At 39.6% G+C, this 25,226-nt stretch overlaps 1 protein-coding gene across 9 annotated transcripts in view; it reads right to left on the bottom strand.

Annotated features, from left to right (window-relative positions):
- The window catches only part of LOC126251491 (alpha/beta-tubulin-N-acetyltransferase 9), a 108,059-nt gene that overhangs the window by 76,445 nt on the left and 6,388 nt on the right, over positions 1-25,226 (bottom strand). Inside the window, exon 1 of one of the 9 annotated variants that reach the window (XM_049951959.1) lies at positions 17,867-17,885. The exons of the other annotated variants lie outside the window; for them this stretch is intronic. The gene's annotated coding sequence lies outside the window, so the exon portion shown is untranslated. Of the gene's footprint in view, positions 1-17,866; positions 17,886-25,226 lie in introns of those variants that run through there. 9 annotated transcript variants of the gene reach the window in all.

The following is a 25,226-nucleotide window of genomic DNA, read 5'->3' as shown; positions in this document are numbered from 1 at the left end:
TGTATGACGAGATAAAAAAATCATTCAGACAGTTAAGGGAGACAAAAATTTAATAGTGATGGGGGACTTGGATTTGATAGAAGGAAAAATATTAGGTGAGTATGGACTGGGAGAGGGGGGGGGGGGGGGACAGAATGAAAGGGGAAGCTGCCTGATAGGATTTTGCACAGAACATAATTTAATCATTGCTAAAACTTGGTTTAAGAATCATAACAGTAGGTTGTATACATGGGAGAGACCTGGAGACATCGGAAGGTTCCAGATTGATTACATAATTGTAAAACAGAAGTTTAGAAACCAGTTTTTAAACTGAAGAACATTTCCAGGGCAGATGTGGATTCTGACCACAATCTATTGGTCATGAACTGTAGATTAAAACTAAAGAAACTGTAAAAAAGTAGAAAATTAAAGATATGGGCCTGGATAAGTGGAAAAAACCAGAGGTTGTGGAGATTTCCAGAGGGAGCATTAGACAATGGTTGACTAGAAGAGGGGAAAAGAATACAGTAGGAAACGAATGGGTAGCTTTAAGAGATGAAATGGTGAAGGCAGCAGAGGATCAAAAAGGTAAAAAGACAAGACCTAGTAGGAATCCTTGGCTGATACAAGAGATATTGAATTTAATTGATGAAAGGAGAAAATATAAAAATGCAGCAAATGAAGGAGGCTAAAGGGAATACAAACATTTAAAAAATGAGACTGACAGGAAGTGCAAACTGGCTTAGCACAAATGGCTGGAGGATAAGTGTAAGGATTTAGAAACATACTTCATTAGGGGAAAGACAGATACCACCTTGAGGAAAATTAAAAGAGGCCTTTGGGGAAAAGAGGAGTAGCTGTATGAATATCAAGAGCTCAGTTGGGAAACCAGTCCTAAGCAAAGAAGGGAAAGGTAAAAGGAGAGCAGAGGGTTTATACAAGTGAGATAAACTTGAAGGCAATATTATAGAAAAGGAAGTGGATATAGATGAAGATGAGATGGGAGATATGATATTGCGAAAATAATTTGACAGAGCACTGAAAGACCTACTTCTAATCAAGGACCCAAGAGTAGATAACATTCCATCAGAACTACTGATAGCTTTGGCACAGCCAGCCATGACAAAACTGTTCTTTCTGGTGAGCAAGGTGTACGATACAGGTGAAATATGCTCAGACTTCAAGAAGAATGTAATAATTGCAATTCCAAAGAAAGCAGTTGCTGACAAGTGTAAAAATTATTGATCTATCAACTTAATAAATAATGGCTGCAAAATACTGACACAAATTCTTTACAGAAGAATGGAAAAACTGGTAGAAACCAACCTCGGGGAAGATCAGTTTGGATTTAGGAGAAATGTAGGAACACGCGAGGCATTAATGACCCTCGCCCTTATCTTAGAAGACAGGTTTAGAAAAGACAAACCTACATTTATAGCATTTGTAGACGTGGAGAAAAATTTTGACAATGTTGACTTGAATACTCTCTTTGAAATTCTGAAGGTGGCAGGGGTAAAATATAGGGAGTGAAAGGCTATCTACAACTTGTACAGAAACCAGATGGCAGTAATGAGTCGAGAGGCATGAAAGGGAAGCAGTGGTTGAGAAGGGAGTGAGATAGGGTTGTAACCTATCCCCGACATAATGTTGTAATTCTGTCAGAGACAGCAAAGGACTTGGAAGAGCAGTTGAATGGAATAGACATTGTCTGGAAAGGAGGATATAAGATGAACATCAACAAAAGCAAAACAAGGATAATGGAATGTAGTTGAATTATATCAGGTGACACTGAGGGAATTAGATTAGGAAACGAGGCATTTAAAGTAGTAGATGAGTTTTGCTATTGGGGCAGCAAAATAACTGATGATGGTTGAAGCCGAGAGGATATAAAAAATAGACTGGCAATGGCAAGAACAGCATTTCAGAAGACAAATTTATTAACATTGAATATAGATTACATATTAGGAAGCCTTTTCTGAAAGTATTTGTCTGGAGTGTAGCCAAATATGGAAGCGAAACATGGACAATAAACAGTTTAGACAGAAAGAGAACAGAAGCTTTCGAAATGTGGTGATACAGAAGAATGTTGAAGATTAGTTGAGTAGATCATGTAACTAATCAGGAGGTACTGGATAGAATTGGGGAGACAAGAAATATGTGGCTAACTTGACCAAAAGAGGGGATCGGTTGAGAGGACACATTCTGAAACATCAAGGGATCTGCAATTTAGTATTGGAGGTAAGTGTGTGGGGTAACACAAGAGATGAATACAGTAAGCAGATTCAGAAGGATGTATGTTGCAACAGTTATTCAGAGATGAAGAGGCTGATACAAGATAGAGATGCATGGAGAGCTGCATCAAACCAGTCTTCGCACTGAAGACCACAACAACACAAGAAAAATAAATAATTAGAATAGTAATAAATGTTTAGATAATTTCATTAGGTATGTTGAAAACACTCTGACAGCACATTGTACACAACTTATTTTCCAAAAATGTTTCTTTTTCAGGACACGGCTTCAGTACATTGGGATGTGTGTGGCTTGAAAATTTCTTTAATTTATGTTGTAACAAAAGTTTTCATTTTTCCAAATTGAATGACAGAGTATTTTGCAAAATTTCAAATTATTACAAAAGTTGATTATGGTTTTCAAGAAGATTAATTACATTTGAAGTTTTATATGAAAGACATTTTTTACATATGATCATTTTGAAGCTATTCCCTCTAAACCTAAAATTCCAAATTATCTCTCAGGGTGTTTTACCTTATAAAAGTGAAACTGGATACAAACCAAAAAAAATACAGATTGCACTATTTTGTCACATCTAAACACCCCCCCCCCTGCCGCCGCCCCTCCTCCCCCTCGCAAAGTTTGATCCACATTTATTCATTTATTGATATTTGAGAATGTTCCTCTCTGTGTAAAAATTAAAAAAAAAAAAAAAAAAAATATTGTGTCATAAGAGTGGATGTGCGGAGGCACAGAACTAACTGCCATAAGGGCACTTTGTGTCAGTATGTACACTAATTATCAGGAATTACAGCCGAACGGCATAATAAGTTTATGTTCACATATTACACTAACATCCAGGTTAAATGGACTTCAAAATATTTTGTTATCTGATGTTATCCTTGACCATGACCAATTCTTGTTAGATGTCATCTTCAATGAAGACGAAACAGGTTGGGAGAGAGAAAATTCAAGCAGCATACAAAATATAATAGAATAGGTAAAAATTCTACTCACATAGGGGCAGAAAGAGTAAAACATAAAAGATGTGGAAACACATCAACTTTTGGACACAAAGCTATTGTAGATGGAGCAAGAAAAATATCAGATATACAGATGTTGACTAAAAACATTCCATATGACTTCTGTAACTCTTCCTCTCAGTATTCAGTGTATGCAACAATCCATTCTTTCTTGCACACATTTTGTCTCAGTTAGCATTATTTTTATTCCATGATGAGATGGATCCACCTGTAATGAAGTGAGGCCCTCTCACCCTGGGGCCTGATTGACTTGCCCTTCCCTTTTAACCTTCCCTAAGCAATCCACTTCTCCTCCCTAAGTAAAGATCTATCCATTCTGAAAGCTGTAACAGTGTAATTACTTCTGTATGTGTCTATCAGCACTGCTGATGTTTCTCCTGAATGTAAGCATTGGGCAGAAATTTGTATCGTAACTTTATAATTTTCTTGAGAGAATTTTCCTAAATTTGGATATTCAGATAATCCATAGAAAGAGTGGCCAGAGAGATACATATGTAATTTTTTTTAGTTGTTTGGGATTCCCAATTTCTTGTTTCATGTTGAATGAGAGTTTGTTGAATATCTCCCTAGCAAAGTACACATGACAGCACAAAAATAGACAGCTCCTCAAAATTCTAAGTTTGGCCACCTGCATGACGTCACAAAACTGTATAATGCGGAGGTATTTGGAGGAAGTATTGTCTCCTCCTCAAGCTGTTATAGTCCAGTATCTGCTCATGATGATTATGATGATGATGATGACGATGATGATTTGTTGTGGGGCACTCAACTACGTGGTCATCAGTGCTCATACAAAGTCCCAATTTTTTCACAGTCCAAGTGTATCTACTCATGGTATAGTAGTAAACATCATACACTGCAGATGCATATTTGTGAGTTCGAGTTTTCCTTCCAACTGCATTTCAGTGGTCTACTAAAGGTACCAGTCTGATGGAATCTCAAAGATAATTTGCTTCACTTTCCAACCCCCCAGTTATAACACCACCTTCCATGAAACAGCTTATGGCCGTGTCAAGATCGGAACAATTTATGCTAGAGTGCTTCCTTGTGCTACAGCTGCCACCAGCAACTGGCCACCCATCATCATCTACTTGACGCTGGCTGCTCGACCAGGAGAATGTGCAGTGCATCTTGGGCACATTTCTGCTGTTAACTAACAAATATAATTTTTTTGCTTATTGTAGTTTGATTTTCTGCACAAAGCAACTTTTATAAACCCAGTGAACAGCGAGTAATTACACAACATATGTAGGTTACTATGGGTCTTTTTATCAACTATCATTTTCTTATTTGAAATTCTAGTATCTGTATTGCAGTTATGAAATGGATTTTGCATACTTGACTGTCACAAACATTGTTCGAGCATTATAAAATAGTATCGTAAGAAGAAAAAGGTCTAACATTTGTGATATATTGTTCGCTTTAGGTTTAAAAGATGGTTGAAGGCAGCAGAGGCAGCTTGAAACATTTGTGTCTTGTGGGGCAAGTGTTTTATTGGATAAACCATGTCAGAAAAGGATTTTCCTGTTTAAAGACATCGTTTTGGTATGAATGATTTTCCACATTCAAGAAATCTCAATAACAGATGTATGTGATTAACTGCAACGGTTTAACCTACGACGACATTTGCACTCAATATGCAAGGTTCAGGAGTTTGGGTATAGGAGTACTGCAGGCACAAAACTCAGAGGGGTGACTATATTACTGCATTTTTGTTTGAACATCATCATTTTGCTTGTTTAGCATTATTAGCAACAAATGCCAGCTGTGACAGACATGCTCCTGGAGAGGAGTTCGTAATGCACAACACCCTTTTTGTGCCACCAGATGCAAAATATTATGTATTCACACTTCCCTTTGATTGAGCAGATGTATGTTTTTAGGGCTCAGCGATTACTTTCTTCTTAAGAAGCTAATGTAAAGACATCATAACTCTTCAAGAGTAACAACACTGCATAGGAATGCTCAAGGAGCAAACTGATGATATTCAAACAAAAATTGAGACTTCTTGAATGTGGAAAATTATACAAGCCAGAACAATCTATCTTGAAACAAGAAAATCCTTTTCTGCCATGATTTTTCTGCTAGCACTTGCTTCACATATGATACAAGCTGTCTTCACCCCTCTATTAAATCAAAAGTGAACAATATGTCACAAATGCTAGCCATTTCCCACTTGCAACTCTATTTTATAATGTTTAACCAACATTTGTAAGTCAAGTATGCAAAATGCAATTCATAACTGCAAGACAAATGCTACAACTTCAATCTATGGTGTTGTGTAATTGTGTGGTGTTCACTTGGTTTATCAAAGTTATTTTGTGTGGAAAATCGAATTACAATAAGAAACAATTTTATTCTTACAAAATGAGAGCAGAAACATTCACAAGATGTGCTGCACCCCATTCACCTGGTTGGATGGTGGCTGGTGACAGGTGACCAGTTACCTGTGACTGCTGTAGCGCGAGGAAACATTCTATTAATGTAAACTGTTCTGATCTTCACACAGTCTCATGTCATTTCATGGAAGGTGTTGCTATTACTAGTGGGTTAGAAAGTGAAGCAAATTATGTTTGAGATTTCATCAGAATGTTACCTTTGGCAGTTAAAAAATTAAAGGAATAAGTGGACTCAAACTCACTATTTTGCATCTATACTGTGTGACGTTTACCACTAGACCAGAAGTAGGTACAGGCAACAGCTCGAGCAGGGATAAACACTTCCTCCAAACACTTCCCCATCCTACAGTGTTGCTAGTTAGTGCAAATGGCTGGAGTTAGAATTCTGTGGGGTGGCCAATTATTGTGATGCCAAGTGTACATAATTCCATTCAACAAGAAGGCAAAGTCTACACGAAATTTTTTTTTGTCTTGGATTATTACTAGTTAAATCACAATTCAGCTGAAACTAATTTCTATTACCAGCAACAAAAACCAGTAGGGAGTAAACATACTGGAAAATGAGGGTAAGAATTCCAAGATCTATAAAAAGGCTTCCGCAAGATGTACAGTTATCTGTTTTTTTTTTTTTTTTTTTTTTTTTTTTTAATTACTTCAGGCACATTGCCCCAGAAGATACTTTCATGAAAAAACAGGGACTGAAAATACATAAGCCAGCACTCTTGTCTTAGGTGAGAGATGCACAATGAGAGATGCTTCTATGAGCATAACATAATGAAATAATTGTGTTGTTTAGTTGATCCATGTGTGTGGACTACATTTTAACTTGGTATCCAAAAGGAGCCCAAGAAGGTTTACACGGTGTGTTTCATTTAGTGTGTCACCATTAATGTATAATTAATGTGCAAATACGCCATTCTGCTCATTTGAAGCTGCATAGGATGAGTCTTTGTTAGGTTAGATTAGATGTTAGCTGCAAATCACCTTTTAATGTAATTGGAAGATCATTTATGTAGGTTAATAACAAGGGCGGGCCCAATACTTTGTGGCACTCCCCGTTAAATAACAAGACTCTTTGCTTGCTGTTTTGAAAGTAGACTCCATCAATGCAAGAGGAATGCCATTAATGCTATAACATTTTGGTTTACTATCCTGTGAAACTCAGCCTGCCCTCTCTTGCACAATATCCTGAGAGCCATGGCAGATTTCATATTCATAGCTTTCCTTAAAGCATTTGACATGGTGCCCCACTGCAGACTGTTAACAAAGGTAAGAGCATACAGAATAGGTTCCTAGATATGAGGGCGGCTTGAAGACTTGTTAATAGAACCGAGTACATTGTCCTCGAGAGCAACTGTTCATCAGAGACAACGGTATCATCAGGAGAGCCCCTGTGAACTGTGGCAGGACTGCTCTTATTCTCTATATACATAAATTGTCTGATGGACTGGGTGAGCAGCAATCTGTGGTTGTTTGCTGATGACACTGCAGTGTACGCAAGGGTGTCATCATTGAGTGACTGTACGAGGATATAAGATGGCTTAGACAAAATTTCTAGTTGGTGTGATGAATGGCAGCTTGCTCTAAACATAGAAGAATGTCATGAGAATGGAAAACATTCCTGTAATGTTCGAATATAGCACTAATAGGGTGCTGCTTGACACAGTCACCTCAATTAAATATCTCGGCATAACAATGCAAAATGATATGAAATGGAACGAGCACTTAAAGACAGTAGAATGGAAGACAAGTAGTCAGCTTTGGTTTATTGGTAGAGTACTAGGAAACTGTAGTTCATCTGTGAAGGATGACCTTGTGTAGAACACTAGTGCAACCTATTCTTGAGTGCTCCTTGAGTGTTTGGGATCTCCAACAGATTGTATTAAAGGAAGACATCAAAGTAGTTCAGAGGCTGACTGCTAGATTTGTTACCAGTAGTATGCAAGTATTACAGAAATGCTTCATGAACTCAAATAGGTATCTCTGGAGGGAAGATGGTGTGTTTTTAGTGAAATACTATTGAAAAAATTTAGAGAAACTGGCATTTTAAGTTGACTGCAGAACAATCCTACTACCACCAGTGTGTATTTTGTGTAAGGAGCACGTAGTTAAGATGAAAGAAATTAGGGCTCATGTAGAGGCGTATAGACAAGTGTTTTTCCCTCACTCTATTTGCGAATGGAACACGAAAGGAAATGACTAGTAGTGGTAGGAGTATCCTCCGCCATGCACCATATGGTGGCTTGCAGAATATGTATGTAGATGTAAGTAAAATTTTGTAATCCACACAAGCAAAGACTTTGGCTAGGTCACAGAATATTCCCACAGGTGGATTTTTCTTGTTTGGCACTGTTAGCACTTCATTTGTAATGTACTGTATTGCTTTCTCTATGAATTTTCCTTTACAAACTCCAACCTGAGGGTAGTTAACAAGTTCTACTCCGTTAAATGAGTCAGTATCTTACAATTAGCAACTTTATCAAACACTTTTTAAAAAGACTGGAAGAAGTATGTGTGTGTTTGGAGCTTACAGATTATTAGCCCCCTTCCACATATTAAATTAAACGAATGTGGGGAAAATGACAAAAATAGGAAAATGACAATCATTCAATCACCCCCACATCTCTCGCATTGATCTGTACAATCACTCTACCTCACACTCCTTAAGACAATGGAGAAATGGTGAAAGGTGCTACACAAGGGATTAAAACAGAAGTAAAACCACAGAATAGCTGAAAGAAAAGCTGGTTGAACACTTACAAAAAAACTTGGTGAGCCAGTCACCTTGTTAACAAAATAACAACATTGCCCTAAAATTTTAGGAAACAAGTTCGACAAATCATAGAACCTTAAAATGCTCGCCACATTTGTTTGAATGTTACTCAAAATAGAGCACAGACCTGTCACAAAATCTGCTGCTGCCCTCTGTTCGGAAAATTAAATCACTCTTAATAAAAGTGGTATACAGTAATCTACACACCACCAGCATCACACAATGGAGAGTCCTCTCACCTGAGCAAGAAGCCATGTGTCATAGGGCAGTGGCCTATGCATGGGCATATAAGGAGGGGTGCTTCCCGTCAGTGTGGCTAGAAGGAGGTATGCCATGGCCCTGTTGTGGGCTTTACTAGATGGAGCTTATTGTCTGGCACTTCCAGCCACTCATCCTCCCATCGACATGAGACTACATCTTAAAAGCGAGATGATAGGATGTAAGTGGATGGAAATATGAAATAACTGAGTATCACAATACTCCTCCTTAGCTGCTATATCTGCCCTTTCATTCCTAACAATACCCACAAGCCCTGGTACCCAGCAGAAAGAAACCTCCTTCCTCAGCCGTTGAAGTTGGAGGAGGGTGTCCTGGATACTATGGACTACTTTATCTGCTGGGTATAAGTGTTCTTGTGAGTGAAGGGTACTTCAAATGGTTCAAATGGCTCTGAGCACTATGGGACTTAACATGTGAGGTCATCAGTCCCCTAGACTTAGAACTACTTAAACTTAAATAACCTAAGGACATCACATACATCCATGCCTGAGGCAAGATTTGAACCTGCGACCATAGCGGTCGCGCAGTTCCAGACTGAAGCACCTAGAACCGCTTGGCCACAGTGGCCAGCTGAAGGGCACTCGGAGAATTGGGACAAGGAATTTAGCACTCGAAGAATGTATCATCTGCTCCAGTGCCTACATCATCCCATATAATTCTGCGTTGAAGACAGTAAAGTCTAGAGGCAGCAGTTGGATCTTGAAGACACAATCTGGGAAAACAATAGAGCAACCAACAGGGTCTCCCTGTTTAGATCCATCTGTGAAGACAGCTACATAGTTGTGGTGCTCATTTTAAATGTCAGGAAAATCACAGTAAAAACAGAAACAGGAGTGCAATCTCTCCTGCACTGCACTAAAGCTAAAATTACTCTGGGCCTCTGTAGTAAACAGGATGGCAGTTGGTTAAAACTCCATATTTGAGCCTGTATGTGCCCACAATAAGGGACTCCAGCACACACTTCGGACAAATCCCAAATGGCCTTGTTGCCTGTGGATGATTCATAAAGATGTGTTCCATAGCTGGATGAGCAACAGTATGGTATGGTGGGAAAGTGAGAGTAGTGGGAAGCTGACACATCTGACACACCATGAAAAGCTACTGCAGCATGGTAAATGGTGGTTCACCAAGCCTCAGCACAAATACTGAATATGGGGCTGGTCCTGTAAGTATTGTGGCCAACCTGATTCCCTCATGGTGTACAGTGTCAATGATCTTCAGGTATGAAGGCCTCACTGACCTGTACGCTGTGCACCCATAGTCCAGCCGGGAATGAATGAAAGCCCTATAAAATTGGAACAGACACATCCTATCTGCTCTCCAAGACCTTTGCCTAAGACACTTCAAAACATTCAGGGCCTTGTGGGCCCTTGCCTTCAGGTCCTTCAGGTATGGTAACAAAGACAGTTTGGAGCCAAAAATGAGTCTCAAAAACCACACAGTCTTTAAAAAGGAGAATGGTGTTACACTTATGGACTACAGGTACACTAAAAATTTGACAAGAATGATTAAAATGGAAACACACACACACACACACACACACACACACACACACACACACACACACACACACAGAGAGAGAGAGAGAGAGAGAGAGAGAGAGAGAGAGAGAGACTGTCACTTTATCCACAAATAAGGAACATTGTGCAGAACTCTTTACTGTAGATGTGATCCTGGTTTTGGCTGTGGCAAAGAGGGTAACACTTAAAACCCTGCCCTGAGAAACTATATTTTCTTGCTTGAAACTATTCGGCAGCAAATCACCAAGTTGGTACCGAAAAAAGCACTTAGAGACGAAGCACCAAATAAAAATGGGGAGACGCCCACGCACTGAATACTGGGTCACCAAGTAATATTGTATGTCTTATCGATGTCAAAAAATATACCCATACAATGCTGTTGACACAGGAAAGCCTGGTGAACAGCTGGCTCTGGCAGGGTTAGGTTGTCGAAACTGGATTGAAATCCCCTTAATATCCGACATGAGCAACTTAGGAGCTGCCTGGTCTCTAACATCCAGACCAGACAACGGCTAACCATTCATTCGCAGGTATTTCCTATGCAGCTTGTTAAATGACACTCTGGTATCAAATAGGACATATTCAGTCCTTTTCCAGTCTGAGAAGAGGTATCAAAATTGCCTCCCTCCATGAGTTGGGATAACTGCCTCACTGCCACATCAAATTAAAACATCATAAGAGGAATTACTTTAATGCTGGTTGCAAGTTCCACAGCACACTGTATCAGATTTGGTTATGACCGGGTGCAGTATCACGAGCTGCACACAGTGTCGAATCCAGCTCCCATATGGAGAAAGAGCAATTGTAGGTCTCTGAATTGTTAGACCTGAAGTCCATATCACCCCTTCCCATAGTGGTATGGTAATGACAGAATACTGAATCCTGACTAGAAGCAGCAGAAGTCAGTGCAAAATGCTCTGCCATTGTCTGTGCAATGTCTCCAGGTGTTGCTTGGAGACATCCTTGATTCAATAACGCTGCTATAGGTAACCAACTGCCTTCGTCAGAAATCCTCCTGAGGGTTTCCCATATTACGTTAGAACAAATGGAATGGTTTACAGAGTCCAGGAACACTTGCCATGACCTTTTCTTGCACCCCTTAATGACGCATCAAGCCTTTGCCCTCGTTAATTGAAAGGCTGCGAGGTTTTCCGCCACTGAGCAGCTCTTAAACTGTCATAGAGCTGCACATCTGACCTGAATGGCACTCATCAGTCCACTAAGGGACAGGTGGCCTCCAAGAATGATGAGACGACTTTGGGATGAAGACATCAGCAGCATGGAGGATTACTTGAGTGGTGAGGTCCACCCATTCCTGCATGCCGTTGCAGCACTCAACCACAGCCAGCTGGCTGAAAAGTGTCCAGCTGGCTCTGCTAATCATCCATCATGGTTGTGTCCTTTCAGGGAGAGTTTCATCCAGCAGGTCAGTAAGGCGTGAGAAGTGGTCACTGGAATGAAGGTTGTCAGTGACTTCCTACTGAACAGTCTGCAAGACCTGAAGAACATAAAAAGAGGTTGATGGCTGAGAATGACCCAGCAGCAGCTCAGAAATGGGTGGAATTGCATCTGTTGAGAATGCATAGCTCATGGCACACTATGAAGCTCTCCAAAACCCATCCCCAACAGCAAGTAGAGGTCTAATTCCACAATATATGATGGACACTGAAGTCTCCCAGTACGAGAAATGGTTAGGGGAGTTGTTCTGTTGTTCTACGAGACCCATTAGAGCCTACCTCATGTGGAGGTAAATACAGTGAACAAACTGTGATCATCTGACATACTTGAACTGCATCTGAAACCACTTGCAAATCAGTAGCTAAGGGTTGATCAGAGAAGTGGTGCACTTTATCGACAAACAGAGCGACCCTTTCCTTAGTTTTTTCCCCGTCAGGCCATCCTTGCAATAGAGTGTATGTTCCTGTAGAATGAGGGCATCAGATGCTTTGAAATGCATTTCCTGCAAATACAAGGTAGCAGTTTCAGTTCCTCCACATGTTCTGAAACCATTAAGGCCAGGTTCTCATTGAAACGAGCAAAAAATAGGCGAAGTTTGGAATTTTTTTATTTGAGACAATGAAAAGACTGACAAAGGATCTATTCAGGGATTATGATTGATCATATTTTGAACTTTACTTTAGATTTTCAATTAAAGAAAAGAAAAAAGGTGCATGTTGTTATGGAGTGAATGAGGTCCTGCGAGTCTGAAGTACACAAACTGCATGCAGTGTAGCCCCCCTGGAGCTATCTGAAACCAGGAATGAATAACTTCAGCCAATACTACATTAAATTTAACGATATGGTGCCAAGTCGAACTTAGAGGTCCATTTTTGAGGGTTTGTTTCTCTCTTTGTGGCTTTACAAAAAAATAGTTAATATTAACAAATTTCATGACTATAGGTCTAACCTCCCAAGAAAAGTGTTTACTTCTCGCAGGTCAAAAGTAGAAGTTAATAGGTTGAACTGCTTTTATTTTATGCTGAATGCAGTTCTGACAAATTGTTTCTCGAGAAAAATCTGTTTAAAGTTTACGGAAAACTTTTATTTGTATTATTGGTTCAATTTGCATAAAAAACTACTACTTATATATCTTTGACATTGCTGAACACAAATCTGAAGTACAGGCATCAAAATAATTGCAGCAGCACAACTGCATTGACAAGTTCAGGTAATAGTGCAAACACTAGCAACCGCTGTTTGTATATCACCATCAGCTTTCTGCACTGGCTGTTTAAGAATTGAAGCAAAGGAGGTAGTGAAAGTTGGGGGCAGCATAGCTTTATACATCTTTTTAGCCTCACCATATGGGATGTACTTTGTAATCTCAGGCTCTTGTATCTTCTTTTCTTCCAGATATATGCTGGAGTCCCAATTACAGACAGGACGAGCCCCAGAGTAATTCACACAGTTCAAAAGAGATGAACAAGCGACTCGGTCATGGTTGGCCATACCAAATTTGCAACAAGTGGTTTCTCCTTGACACCAAAGAAAAATATGCTCAATGTGCTGGCATTTGAAACAGTGCATGTGCCTGGGACAGAAGGTCACACACTTAGGTGAAGGAAACCTCTCTAAATTGCTCAGGAAGTTTTGCGCTCTTAAACATCAGGATCAAAGAGTCAGATTTTACAAGATCCCCATCCACCCTCTTCATGATGTTTTGCACTCCGACTACACTGTCTGCAGGCCACTCAGCTTTCGGTTTCTCCTTGGGAATGTACACCAGATCCCTGCATGTAACGATACCTTTGCTGTAATTCGAGGTGCTGTGTAGTTTGTTTTGATGGTATATTCCCCTTCTTCCAATAGTGTCCCCATTACACTATTGCTTAAGTGATTTTCAAGTGCTAGCAATACAAAAAAATGTTCAAATGTGTGTGAAATCTTATGGGACTTAACTGCTACAGTCATCAGTCCCTAAGCCTACACACTACTTAACCTAAATTATCCTAAGGACAAACATATACACCCATGCCTGAGAGAGGACTCGAACCTCCGCCGGGACCAGCCGCACAGTCCATGACTGCAGCGCCTTAGACCGCTCAGCTAATTCCATGTGACCCAGCAATAACGTCTAAGCCTTTCTGAATATAGAAAGTGAAACTCTCAAAGCTGCCCTCTTTCCTTTCCACCGTTAAAAACATATTCTTATTTCCAGCATGCATTCTGTTACTATAAACAAAACTTTTGGAGGGAACTCTTTTGAATCAGGACTGGCTACATGAGACCTGTTGTTGGATTGGGGGTTAGTACCCATCAGCAGTCCACCCTTTCTGCCCATAAGCCATATACAACTTCAATCCTTATACAACTGAGTGTTGCAGGTTTCCCAGAGGTTGCCTGCTGACTGTTCCACCTCAACAGCTATGAATCTCATTGGTGCACAGCATCTGTATGTGGTTGTTTATGATTAGATGCAGTGTTTGCTGGCACTGTGAGGAAGTAATCATTGAATTTATTGGCCAAAGATTTTGAAAGTGTCACCGTTTCTGCCAGAGCTATGTTACAGGGACTCTGATTCACCTGGGTCACTATTTTTGATAGTTTCTTGTTTTATAATGTTCCTAATAGTTTTTGCCATATTTTTAGATTTTCTTGTTTTATTTTATTTTAGTTGTTTTTAGCATGGTACATGAGTTTTGCTTTTTTTTAATACAGCCTGGGGGATTTAACATACTGATGGTAATGGAGTTTCGAAACTTGACTGCAGGTTGTTCTCTTCCTAACACAATATACTTTAATCACAGGAGTTATCCACCCCTTATACTCACTTTCAATTTTGTCCTTATTTGTCTTAAGAGAAAACAAGACATGAAGTGTTTTAAAATGATAATTAAGGAAGAGTCACAATTTGATTAACACTGTCTGCTTTATAAACTTCTACCAGCATTATTCTCAAATTTCTTCCTAAACACTGTTATCAGATAATTGTTTTTGATTGTACAATACAATACTTTTAAACCAGATTTCCACCCAAAGAAGTAGCCACTGCCCAACTGTGGCCAAAAGCAAAGTAAATCACTTGGTGGCATAATGTGTCCCCCTCCCCTCTCCTCAACTGTTCACCACACTTCTCCTTAGTGTGATTCATTCCTCTATTAACTTGCACACTCACTGTTATCTTTGATATCATTCCCTTCCTCTACTTCACACTGATTTCTCCCTCTTTAATCCGCACCTCCTTTTTCATCATGTAGTATAGTCACTTTGTTACGTGTTCCACAGATTATTTGAATAATTATTTACTGAAATGATGTGGAACGAGTCACTTTACAGGATATGTATACATGATTTGTGTTTACTGGTAGCCAGTTTCTAAGTAAAAATTCATCAATGGAATAAAAGCTGTCTAGGAAAAATGATTTTCAATTAGATTTACAACTTGCTTCACTACCTGTCAGACATTTTATGTTATTGGACAAATGATAAAAAAAATTGTATTGCTGCACACTGAACTCCTCTCTGAGCCATTGAATGCTTTAACAATGGGTAATAAAGGTCAATTTCACGTCTAGTGTTTCAGGTATGTACATCACTGTTATTCTCCAATTGCAATGATTATTTATGGCAAACTTCATAAGCAAAAATACGTATTGTGATGCCGAAGTTACATTGTCTAGCTCCTTGAAGAGGTGCCTACATGACATTTGTGGGTGAACACCACATATGATTCTTACTGCTCACTTTCGTCTAATCAATACTTTCTTTACCCCATAAAATTATTCCGTTTGACATTACTGAGAGGAAATATGCTAAATATGTCAGGAGGTTGATACGTTTCTTTCCAAGATTCACAATTATACGATGAGCAAAGTAGATGAACTTCATTGTTTGAAAAGCTCAATAATATGCTCCTTCCAGTTCAAGTATTCGTCAATGTGTACACCCACAAATTTGGAGCAGTCTATCCTACTTACTGACACTTGTTCACGTGCTACATCAATTGCTGGCATGACAATTTGTTGTACAGAATTTAATGTAGTATTTTTCAAATTTCAGGGAGAGTCTATTTTGAGAGAAGCACTTAATAATTCTATGGAAAAATCATCTACTAACTCTTTGCAGCTTTCTCTCTACTGGGATTTAGTATGACACTGGTATCATCTGCAGAAAGTATAGAAGTTCAGCTGCCTACAATAGAATAAGCTCCATGGTGCCTTATTCTTATCCTGATACCTTGCTCCTCCCTCACTTGGATCTCTCTTCACCACACCACTGTTCTCTCTCCCTTTTACTCCTCACCTCTTCATAATTCAAATGGCTCTGAGCACTATGGGACTTAACATCTATGGTCATCAGTCCCCTAGAACTCAGAAATACTTAAACCTAACTAACCTAAGGACATCACACAACACTCAGTCATCACGAGGCTCTTCATAATTGTTTGCTAACTTTGAAGAGAGACATTGTTAGAAAGATTAGCCTAAGATCAATCTTCTTTATGTGCCTGTCTACCACTCAAAACCTCAACCATACAGTGAGTCCTTATTTACCCACTTTCCTTTGTTTAGCTCAAGATCTTCACCAATAGATTTTCATCTTTCATATTTATACAGAATTTACTATATTTTGTAGTTCACATATATGATCCAAAACCACATTTGATATGAGCATAATGACTTACAAAAGTAATGTCAGCTGAGTACACAGTATTGAACATGCCTCACTTCATTACACAAGATCATAGTACTGCATCAGAACCATCTGCATGTTCTACTTTCACAAATATACAGGAAGCAGTAAATGCCATTTTAAATTAGGCAATGAAATAATATTAACAACAAGGTGTCTGATTTCACTGAAGCAATAAAATTGTGATCCTTCAACAAAGAGAGCTACTGGTTCACTCCAGAACAATCCACGGACGACGAAATTTTACATAGTACTATTATGACTGCAGTGTGTATTTGGTAGTGAAGCATATAAAAGAGAGTTTTTAAGAAAGTGGTATTTCATTAAAGAAAAAGATACATTTCTGAGTGATGCATGTGTTCTAAAATATAATTTGAGGTCGCATTCTGATAAAACTTGCCCGAGAAAAAAGTAACTCTTATGATAGTACTGTAAGTGAAAAAAGTAGAAATTAAACTGTAGTTAACACTCTTAATAAACATGGAGAGCAGCAGATGTGTATGATGTGGGACCTACCCCTTATGAGGCTGAAACAAGCACAGCAAATTAGGAAAGTAAACAAGGCCTAAAATGAAAATGGAGTACAAACTAGTGGTGTCACAACCAGAAGCACAAAGTTGTAAGGGTAGTACTATTATCCATGCAGCCACAAGTAGCTACTACAAGACAATAACTGATGAGTGAGTGATGACAAGCTCAGAGAGTTTAATAACTGGGGCAAATGGTTGCCCAAGACGATTTTATAAAAATGTATTGCCACAAGATGAAGTTTCAAGAACTAGCTTTAAATTATGACTCTGGAAATATACTACAAGCCCTCTCGTGTAGCTGCTGTGGGGATCATAAGGACAAGATTGGATTAAGCACAACATGCTTGGAGACATTTAACCAATTGTTCTTCCTGTGCCCCATATGTGAATGGACTGGAGAAAAAACCCTAATAATTGGTGCAATTGGGCATACCCTCTTCCATGCACTTCACAGTGGTTTACAAAATATAACTGTAGATAGGAAGACTGTTTTGTATGAGTAGACTATTCATTGATAGACAAAATAGTGCAGAAGTAAAAATTTATTGTCTTGTAACAATTTTGTGTGAACCAAACATGAGCTTACTGTACTCATAAATTTTGCATACAATAATGTTAATTTCTTTCTCATCCTATGCTGTTTTGTGTCTCTATTTACTTGAGATTTTGAGTACTTTTTCCTTAGTTAACAAACAGTCCTGTGTCCTTCAATAGTTTCCTCTCTTTGCCAGAAGACAAACCTTTGCATGAAAAGTTAATTTTGTGTCACATTTATCTCATACTTACATCTTTTGGTAGGAAGACATTACTTCAATTTTTATTTGAGTGTAGTTTCATTTTGGAAACCCTTTTCTTTAGAGACAATAAATATATAGTAAGGCTTCTCTTTTTCAAATGATTTATAACAGATCAAATAACACGTAGCTCCAAAATTACCTAGACTATATGTTATAATTTGATTGATGAAAAATCTACTTACCAAGTGATGGCAGGAGAAAACACGTATAAGAAGTACTGAGGTCTTAAAGTTTGCAAGCTTTTGGAGCAAGTGGCTCCTCCTACTGGCAGAAGGGTTGAAGGGGAAGGAGGAAGGGTAACAGAAAAGGACTGGTGAGGTTTAGGAAAAGAAAGGACTGTGAGTTTTAGGAAAAAGGGCAGAGTTCAGCCAAATTACCTAGCACCTTGGGTCAGGCAAGACCTACCAACAGGGTGAGAAGGAAAGACTGATTGTTGGGAACTGCACAGGATGTAATTTGAAACTCTGAGAGCTTGTTGTTGTTGTTGTGGTGTTCAGTCCTGAGACTGGTTTGATGCAGCTCTCCATGCTACTCTATCCTGTGCAAGCTTCTTCATCTCCCAGTACCTACTGCAACCTACATCCTTCTGAATCTGCTTAGTGTATGCATCTCTTGGTCTCCCCCTACGATTTTTACCCTCCACGCTGCCCTCCAATACTAAATTGGTGATCCCTTGATGCCTCAGAACATGTCCTACCAACCGATCCCTTCTTCTGGTCAAGTTGTGCCACAAACTCCTCTTCTCCCCAATCCTATTCAGTACCTCCTCATTAGTTATGTGATCTACCCATCTAATCTTCAGCATTCTTCTGTAGCACCACATTTCGAAAGCTTCTATTCTCTTCTTGTCCAAACTATTTACCGTCCATGTTTCACTTCCATACATGGCTACACTCCATACAAATACTTTCAGAAAAGACTTCCAGACACTTAAATCTATACTCGATGTTAACAAATTTCTCTTCTTCAGAAACGCATTCCTTGCCATTGCCAGTCTACATTTTATATCCTCTCTACTTCGACCATCATCAGTTATTTTGCTCCCCAAATAGCAAAACTCCTTTACTACTTTAAGTGTCTCATTTTCCTAATCTAATACCCTCAACTTCACCCGACTTAATTCGACTACATTCCATTATCCTCGTTTTGCTTTTGTTGATGTTCATCTTATATCCTCCCTTCAAGACACCATCCATTCCGTTCAACTGCTCTTCCAAGTCCTTTGCTGTCTCTGACAGAATTACAATGTCATCGGCGAACCTCAAAGTTTTTATTTCTTCTCCATGGATTTTAATACCTACTCCGAAATTTTCTTTTGTTTCCTTTACTGCTTGCTCAATATACAGATTGAATAACATTGGGGAGAGGCTACAACCCTGTCTTACTCCCTTCCCAACCACTGCTTCCCTTTCATGTCCGTCGACTCTTATAACTGCCATCTGGTTTCTGTACAAATTGTAAATAGCCTTTCGCTCCCTATATTTTACCCCTGCCAACTTTAGAATTTGAAAGAGAGTATTCCAGTCAACATTGTCAAAAGCTTTCTCTAAGTCTACAAATGCTAGAAACGTAGGTTTGCCTTTCCTTAATCTTTCTTCTAAGATAAGTCGTAAGGTCAGTATTGCCTCACGTGTTCCAGTATTTCTACGGAATCCAAACTGATCTTCCCAGAGGTCGGCTTCTACTAGTTTTTCCATTCGTCTGTAAAGAATTCGTGTTAGTATTTTGCAGCTTTGGCTTATTAAACTGATTGTTCGGTAATTCTCACATCTGTCAACACCTGCTTTCTTTGGGATTGGAATTATTATATTCTTCTTGAAGTCTGAGGGTATTTCGCCTGTTTCATACATCTTGCTCACCAGATGGTAGACTTTTGTCAGGACTGGCTCTCCCAAGGCCGTCAGTAGTTCCAATGGAATGTTGTCTACTCCGGGGGCCTTGTTTCGACTCAGGTCTTTCAGTGCTCTGTCAAACTCTTCACGCAGTATCCTATCTCCCATTTCATCTTCATCGACATCCTCTTCCATTTCCATAATATTGTCCTCAAGTACATCGCCCTTGTATAGACCCTCTATATACTCCTTCCACCTTTCTGCTTTCCCTTCTTTGCTTAGAACTGGGTTTCCATCTGAGCTCTTGATGTTCATACAAGTGGTTCTCTTATCTCCAAAAGTCTCTTTAATTTTCCTGTAGGCAGTATCTATCTTACCCCTCGTGAGATAAGCCTCTACATCCTTACATTTGTCCTCTAGCCATCCCTGCTTAGCCATTTTGCACTTCCTGTCGATCTCATTTTTGAGATGTTTGTATTCCTTTTTGCCTGCTTCATTTACTGCATTTTTATATTTTCTCCTTTCATCAATTAAATTCAATATTTCTTCTGTTACCCAAGAATTTCTACTAGCCCTCGTCTTTTTACCTACTTGATCCTCTGCTGCCTTCACTACTTCATCCCTCAAAGCTACCCATTCTTCTTCTACTGTATTTCTTTCCCCCATTCCTGTCAATTGTTCCCTTATGCTCTCCCTGAAACTCTGTACAACCTCTGGTTCTTTCAGTTTATCCAGGTCCCATCTCCTTAAATTCCCACCTTTTTGCAGTTTCTTCAGTTTTAATCTACAGGTCATAACCAATAGATTGTGGTCAGAGTCCACATCTGCCCCTGGAAATGTCTTACAATTTAAAACCTGGTTCCTAAATCTCTGTCTTATCATTATATAATCTATCTGATACCTTTTAGTATATCCAGGGTTCTTCCATGTATACAGCCTTCTATCATGATTCTTAAACCAAGTGTTAGCTATGGTTAAGTTGTGCTCTGTGCAAAATTCTACCAGGCGGCTTCCTCTTTCATTTCTTAGCCCCAATCCATATTCACCTACTACGTTTCCTTCTCTCCCTTTTCCTACACTCGAATTCCAGTCACCCATGACTATTAAATTTTCGTCTCCCTTCACTATCTGAATAATTTCTTTTATTTCATCATACATTTCTTCAATTTCTTCTTCATCTGCAGAGCTAGTTGGCATATAAACTTGTACTACTGTAGTAGGTGTGGGCTTCGTATCTATCTTGGCCACAATAATGCGTTCACTAAGCTGTTTGTAGTAGCTTACCCGTGTTCCTATTTTCCTATTCATTATTAAACCTACTCCTGCATTACCACTATTTGACTTTGTGTTTATAACCCTGTAGTCACCTGACCAGAAGTCTTGTTCCTCCTGCCACCGAACTTCACTAATTCCCACTATATCTAACTTTAACCTATCCATTTCCCTTTTCAAATTTTCTAACCTACCTGCCCGATTAAGGGACCTGACATTCCAAGCTCCGATCCGTAGAACGCCAGTTTTCTTTCTGCTGATAACGACATCCTCTTGAGTAGTCCCCGCCTGGAGATCCGAATGGGGGACTATTTTACCTCCGGAATATTTTACCCAAGAGGACGCCATCATCATTTAATCATACAGTAAAGCTGCATGCCCTCGGGGAAAATTACGGCCGTAGTTTCCCCTTGGTTTCAGCCGTTCGCAGTACCAGCACAGCAAGGCCGTTTTGGTTATTGTTACAAGGCCAGATCAGTCAATCATCCAGACTGTTGCCCTTGCAACTACTGAAAAGGCTGCTGCCCCTCTTCAGGAACCACACGTTTGTCTAGAGCTTAAGATGGGGTAATACACAAGACAGAGATTACTGCCAAAACATCAAGCACAAGTTAATAAAAGCAAAACAGTAAGTGCACTGTATGTGATAGAGCTGGAAAACGGTGGGGGTAGGGTGAAAATTCGACATGTTAGAGACTGTAAGGTGTAGAAAACTATGAGGGAGTGAAGAAAGGAATTGCTGAGACTGAAGAAATTAATGTAAATTAATGCCAGGTGGGTGGCGAGAACCAAGGACCAGCAGAGTGCAGTCTTCAACATTCAGTCTCTCCTTCTAATCCCATCCAGTTAAATTTTCCTTGACATATGGTTCTGGGCAACATTTCCGAACACTACCTTTTTCTAAACCTCACCCGTCCTTTTCCTTTATCCCTCTTCCTTCCCCTTCAACCCTTCTGCCAGAGAAAGGAGCCACTGGCTCCAAAAGCTTGCAAACTTAATTAATATGGGTGATCTCCTGCCACCACTTGGTGAGCGAATCTGATTCCACAGGTGATCAAATTTTAAAAGCATACAAATTTGGCAGCACAAATCATTGGTACCTCACTATCATGCAGCTGTGGAGGATATTTTATAATCAAGTGCAATTGAATTCCACATCCCAAATTGTATTCTCATAAACTGGGGTCTGTGAAACTTCTAGTTTAAATCTATGAAATGGTGGAAAAACTATTACCTGTACATAAAAAGGAAAAGAGAGTTCAACATCTGCATGAAATAATACTTCTTCAAATGGTTCAAATGGCTCTGAGCACTATGGGACTTAACATCTGAGGTCATCAGTCCCCTAGAATGTAGAACTACTTAAACCTAACTAGCCTAAGGACATCACACACATCCACGCCCGAGCCAGGATTCGAACCTGCAACCCTAGCTGTTGCGCAGTTCCAGACTGAAGCGCCTAGAACTGCTCGGCCACCGCGGCTGGCAATACTTCTTCCAAACTGGAAATACTACAGAGTAATGTGAAGTAGGACATATAGCTCATCACTGAAACACTTTCAATATTTTCCTGTGCTATTATTTGATTACTGAAGAACTTTCTTATCTAGAGACTTGCTGGAGAGACACTACACTGTGAGCATTATCCCGTTTGGATGGGATTCAGAATGGAATGATAACTTCCTAAACAATACTGGACACCACAAAAGAGTTTTCTTGTTTCCAGCATACACACAAAGCAACTTTTGAACATCTTTCCCACTGCACTGCAATGTCCCTCGTCCATTAAACTTATTAATCAGAAATCGTGATTCCTGTAGGAGTCCTGAAGATAATTGTGCATTCACAGTGAAATAAGTATCTCTTTTTTTCAGAAATGTATATATCTGAATGGTGGCTTGTCAAATATGTCCGGCAGAACACACACCACTCAGATACATACAGCTACAAAACATTTATCTTCTGCAATGAAGTAACAGTACATTCAGATTGCCACACTCAGTACTATTATGAGTGACATTCCACTGCTTTATAATGGTGACATGATGAATGAAGTTGACAAAATCTAATACTGGGAAGAAGTTCAATACATCTACTTTTATGATCACAAAATTGTCTGCCATAAGCACTTTACATGGTTTATTTTCCATAGTTTCTTTGAAATCACACAGGGTTATATTTTGCACAAAGGGTATCTTTATTCAAAAGTGTGCCTTCTATTATATATGGTGGTAATTCACTCATACCATGTTGGCCACAGTTGGAGACTATAACACAGCACATGTGCTTTATAATAATTTTGTTGTTGACCTTTACAGCCAATAAGTTACTATAACACAGGCTAATTAATTCCATATTTCTAAGACCCTTTTTTTTTTTTTTTACAATCAAAATAAGGAAGTATTTAGTTAAAGACTGCATACATGATTTATTTCTGTATAAAGCTGCATATTAGTCATTTACAGACTACAACAGTGCTCCAATGCAAACTGTTGATGAAGGTCTGAGCATATAGATTAGGTTACCACATATGTGAGTGACTCCAATACTTCTTAAGTAACACAATCCATTACGATCTCTTCTACAGTGAATGTTTATCAGAAACAACTGTGTAATCAGGAGTGCCCCAGGCAAGTGTGATCGGACCGCTATTTTCTATATGTACATACCAGGTGATCAAAAAGTCATTATAAATTTGAAAACTGAATAAATCATGGAATAATGTAGATGGAGAGGTACAAATTGACACACATGCTAGGAATGACATGGGGTTTTATTAGAACCAAAAAAATACAAAAGTTCAAAAAATGTCTGACAGATGGCGCTTCATCTGATCAGACTAGCAATAATTAGCATAACAAAGTAAGACAAAGCAAAGATGATGTTCTTTACAGGAAATGCTCAATATGTCCACCATCAGTCATCAACAATAGCTGTAGTTGAGGAATAATGTTGTGAACAGCACTGAAAAGCATGTCCGGAGTTATGGTGAGGCATTGGTGTCGGATGTTGTCTTTCAGCATCCCTAGAGATGTCAGTCGATCATGATACACTTGCGACTTCAGGTAACCCCAAAGCCAATAATCGCTCGGACTGAGGTCTGGGGACCTGGGAGGCCAAGCACGATGAAAGTGGCGGCTGAGCACACGATCACCACCAAACGACGCGCGCAAGAGATCTTTCACGCATCTAGCAATATGGGGTGGAGCGCCATCCTGCATAAACATCATACGTTCCAGCAGGTGTTTATCAGCCAGGCTGGGGATGATGCGATTCTGTAACATATCGGCATACCTCTCACCCGTCATGGTAGCAGTTACAAAACTAGAATCATGCATTTCCTCGAAGAAAAAAGGCCCGATAACGGTAGATGTGGTAAATCCAACCCATACCATGACTTTCTCGTCGTGCAATGGAGTTTCCATGACAGTTCTAGGATTTTCGGTAGCCCAAATTCTGCAGTTGTGGGTGTTGACAGACCCTCGAAGTGTGAAATGAGCTTCGGCGGTCCACAACACGTTACTCAACCAATCGTCATCTTCCGCCATCTTTTGAAATGCCCACACGGCAAATGCCCTCCGCTTCACTAAATCACCAGGTAACAGTTCATGATGCCGATGGATTTTGTACGGATAGCATCGGAGGGTACGCCTAAGTGCCAACCAAACAGTAGTGTATGGAATGCCGGTGCGACATGCGACTGCACGAGCGCCGACTTCCCCGTGCATAGACAAACATGCTACAGTCTCCATTTCTTCCTGAACTGTCTCAGCAGCATTACGCCTTGTGCTCAGTCGGCCACTACGGGGTCTATCGTCTAAACAACCCGTGGCTTCGAACTTTGAAATCATTCTCGCCACAGCTGCATTTGTCAATGGACCTTTACCCGTTCGAATCCCCTTCCTATGGCGATAGGATCGTAACGCTGAACTAGCACATTCCCCATTTTGATAATACAGCTTCACTAAAAGCGCCTTTTCATGTAACGTCAACATGCTGCGACTGCTGGCGCATCTGATTCTCTCTCTCATTACAGCTCCTTTTAAACACGATTGTCATGCGCAGTCACTGACGTTTTGCTGTCCAGCGCCATGTGTTGGACATTTTGTGAACTTTGTGTTTTTTTGTTCTAATAAAGCCTCATGTCATTCCAAGCATGTGTGTCAATTTTTATCTCTCTATCTACATTATTTCATGGTTTATTAAGTTTTCAAATTTATACTGACTTTTTGATCACCCGGCACATTATGATCTGACAGACAGGGTGAGCAGCAGTTTATGGATATTTGCTGATGACACCATGATGTACGGGAGGTGTCATCATTGAGTGACTATAAGAGGGTGCAAGATGACTTAGACAAAATTTCTGGTTGGTGTGATGAACAGCAGCTAGTTCTAATGGCAGATAAGTGTAAGTTACTGCAGGTGAGTTAGAAAC

Source organism: Schistocerca nitens, chromosome 4, assembly GCF_023898315.1.
Source record: "Schistocerca nitens isolate TAMUIC-IGC-003100 chromosome 4, iqSchNite1.1, whole genome shotgun sequence".
NCBI lineage: Eukaryota > Metazoa > Arthropoda > Insecta > Orthoptera > Acrididae > Schistocerca > Schistocerca nitens.
The sequence above is the reverse complement of the archived record's forward strand: the minus strand, read 5'-3'. Positions and strand labels throughout refer to the sequence as shown.